General features: G+C 38.3%; 1 protein-coding gene across 1 annotated transcript in view; it reads right to left on the bottom strand.

Moving 5' to 3' along the window:
- APPBP2 (amyloid beta precursor protein (cytoplasmic tail) binding protein 2) overlaps window positions 1–3,988 on the bottom strand; it is a 107,926-nt gene that overhangs the window by 39,674 nt on the left and 64,264 nt on the right. The window lies entirely within an intron of this gene.

Below are 3,988 nucleotides of genomic sequence, written 5' to 3' on the forward strand. Positions count from 1 at the left end.
AACTCCTGAGCTCAAACAATCCACCCGCCTCGGCCTCCCAGAGAGCTAGGATTACAGGCATGAGCCACAGCGCCCGGCCGAGATGCTGGGGATTGAACCCACGACCTCATACATGCAATGTATGCGCTCCACCACTGAGCTACATCCCAGGGCATATAATCTTTATTTTCTATGGTGGAAAATACAGAGTTCTTTACACAAAGTATATGTACAACTATGCTTTAGATCATACTGATGTCTAGATAGCAACAGACTATACATCTATACAGACTATACAAGACAGGAGAACAGTACTAGGACTGGACAAATATTTATGTATCTATTATAATGCTGGCTAGAACATTATGTCCAGGTATCAAGCCAATACAATTTTCTCAAAATGCTCAGCCTGAGAGGGAACAAAAGTAAAAAAAAGCTGCTTAAGAGAAAACCATCATCAGGTGAGGTGGTGGCTCAAGCCTGTAATGCCAGTACTTTGGGAGGCCAATGCAGGAGGATCACTTGAGGCCAGGAGTTTTAGACAAGCCTGGGCAACACAGTGAGATTCTGCCTCTATAAAACATAAAAAAAAATTAGCCAGGCACGGTGGTGCATGCCTATAGTCCCAGCTACTCGAGTGGCTGAGGCAGGAGGGTCACTTGAGCCCAGGAGTTCAAGGCTACAGAGAGCTACGATTGTGCCACTGCACTCCAGCTTGGGCAACAGAGCAAGACGCGGTATCCAAAAAAAAAAAAGAAAAGAAAAACGAAAAAGAAAACCAAGAAGTATGGTGAGGTTGGAAAGCATTCTTCAGGACTATAAAATCAATAGATACTTAAAATTTATTTATTCTATCTATACCAAAAATATTAACAGATTAACCCAAAGTGAGAAAAATTCAAACACTCTTCTAACCTATCATTTTTTTGTACAGTCAGGGAAAACAGAATAACTTCAAAAGAACCAGGACTAACCAATAAGGTGATGAACACTATCCAATGTCAATATGTATCCTCCCAACACTTACCATATAGTTATCTCCTTTTAGAAAAGAATACAACCATCAAGGAAAATAGTATAGTAAGGTTAATCTAAAATTCTGGAGTATCTTTCCTAACATTAAATTCTAACTTAAAGCTGAAATGAAGTAATTTATCAGGTTACTCTAGAATGGTAAGTTTATTGGATTTATATTTTTAAGCAGAAATAGAAAAATGGAAAAAGTACATGTTTTAGTATACAGACAACTTTTCATGCTAATAAGTGTATTGATAAAGAGACAAGATCAGTTCACTGTCAAATTGCTAATCTGATGACTAAGTAGTAGTTTGTAATAACCTCTGGCAAAACGGAAAACAGGCCATACATAGGAAAACAGAACTGAGATCTCAGAAAAGATCAAAAATAAGGTAGTTCAAATGGTAATTTTTTGAGAGACTCTCACAGTTAAGTAGTGACTGAGCACCTACTATGTGCCAGTTAGTTTTCTAGATGCAAGGGTGTAATGTAATGGTGAACGAGAGAGAAAGAATCCATGACCATTAAGTGGCTTACATTCGTGGTCAGGCGCCGTGGCTCTAATCCTAGCACTCTGGGAGGCCAAGGCAGGAGGATCACTTGAGCTCAGGAGTTTGAGACCAGCCTGAGCAAGAGCGAGACCCCGTCTCTTCTAAAAATAGAAAAAACTGAATGGGCATAGTAGTGCATGCCTGTAGTCTAGTCCCAACAACTCGGGAGGCTGAGGCAGAAGGATCGCTTGAGCCTAGGAATGGGAGGTTGCTGTGAGCCAGGCTGACACCACGGCACTCTAGCCCAGGAAACATAGTGAGACTCCGTCTCGGAAAAAAAAAAAAAAAAAAAAGCAGCTTACATTCTAGGGGGAAGAAGGGTGTTAGGTAGGGTACGCAAACACACAAATAAGTTAAGACTTTCAGTTAAGGATAAAGGCTGTGAAGATGATAAAAATCGGGTAGTATGATCAAGAGCTTCTTAAAGGAGGTGATTAGGGTACAAAGGGAAGAACTCTCTTGAGGAGGTAGCATCTGAGATGATACCTAAATGATGACGACACAGCCACATGAAGATGTGGGGCGAAACACGTTCCAGACAGAAGGAACAGCAAGTAGCAAAGGCCCTGGGGTGGGGTGGGGGGATATCTGGCACAGTGGAAGAACAGAAAGAAGGCATCTGGAGTATAGTGAATAAAGGATTATTGTAAAGAGAAATGAAAAGGGAGAGATAAACAAGATTTTATATAGATCCTTCCTAGCCATGGAAAGGAGTTTTGGTTGCAACAGTAAATGAGGTGATTTATGTCCTAGAACAATGCTATCTAACAATTTCCTGAGATGTTAGAAATGTTCCATACTTGTGCTGCTCAATTTGGTAGCCACTAGCCACAAGTGGCTACTGAGTATTAGAAATGTGCCTAGTGTGACTGAGGACTGATTTTTAATTAATTTAAATTTAAATAGACGCATATGGTTAATGGCTACCACATGGGACAATGCAACTCTAGAAAGAATGCTCTGGCTGCAGCGTGGAGAATGGATTATAACAAAGCCAAGAGTGGACGCAAAGCAATCAGGGCAGAAGATATTATGACAGTCCAGGAAAAAAAAGATCCTTGAGGAGAAAAGGATTAGTTTTTGAACTACAGATTTGATAGTTAGCTAAATGGCTGAATGAGAAAAAGGAGAAACCTAGGCACAGGTTGTAAATTTAGACAATGAAAAGAACAGTGCTTACTTCTCATTTCCACAATGCTAACAATTGCCTTTCCAACAACCTTCACTGTTAAGTATTCTAAAATAATAATTTCTGGAAGTTATTTAGTAACTGGCACATGATGAGGTAGCAAACTAAACATTTTATGCAAGAAAGGCACAGCTTGATTATTTTCTCCAGTCTCCACTGGTTGTCTATTGAAACAAAAGGGCAAATTAAACATGGAGACTCTTCAGGGTCTCTGTGTCCATCTGGGCTGACATTAAGCAGGATGCAGAATCCAAGGAACGTTTGGTCCAATTTACAGTCTAATTTTGTCTCAACTCTCAGTCTAAAGGAAAGGCAGGTTCTCAAGATTCTCCAATCTGGCACTACCACGTAAACACATAGTATTTTACTTTTATGACAACATAAAATCATGTCTACCTGATTAACAGCTGTTGTCAAAAGCAATTACTATTTAATTGGTTAAACTATTCATTGTTTGAAATGGAAAATATAAAAATTTAGAAGTCATTAGATTATTAATATATTTACTGTAAGACCGAACAAGATGACTAGTTAGATGCTCATCGGCCACACATGATGAAAATAAAATACACTGAAAGTACACCTAAAAGAAAAGAATTTCTCTCCTTACAAGTGCCTTGTTCTAAGAACTAGTTAAAAATTTTGGAAATAAAGAACAGATTGAAAGCACAAGGTTGGATAATGAAAATAAAGACTACTGTGGGTTTTTTAATTTTACTTTTTATTGTGGTGAAATACATTAAAAATTGCCATTAATTTTAAGTGTACAATTCAGTGGTATTAATTATGTTCACCATGTCGTGCAACCATCACCACCATCCATTTCCAAAACTTTTTCATCATCCTAAATAGAAGCTCTGTAAACATTAACAATAGCTTCCCATTCCTCCTTACCCATAAGTCCCTAATAAACTTTAATCTGCTTTCTGTCTCTATGAATTTGCTTATTTTAGATAACACAGAAGTAGAATCATACAGTATTTATCCTTTTCTAACTTAATTACTTAGAATAAAATTTTCAAGGTTGATTCGTGTTGTAGCATGTATTAGAACTGTCTGAATCACTGTGTATATACACATACAATATTGTATGCATATGCCATATTTTGTTTACTCATCTGTTGATGGATACTTGGACTGTTTCCATCTTCTGGCTCTTATGAATAATTCTACTATGATACATACAAATATCTTTTTGAGGCCGGGCGCGGTGGCTCACGCCTGTAATCCTAGCACTCTGGGAGGCTGAGGC

Source organism: Propithecus coquereli, unplaced genomic scaffold, assembly GCF_000956105.1.
Source record: "Propithecus coquereli isolate 6110/MARCELLA unplaced genomic scaffold, Pcoq_1.0 Scaffold291, whole genome shotgun sequence".
In the NCBI taxonomy this organism is placed as follows: domain Eukaryota; kingdom Metazoa; phylum Chordata; class Mammalia; order Primates; family Indriidae; genus Propithecus; species Propithecus coquereli.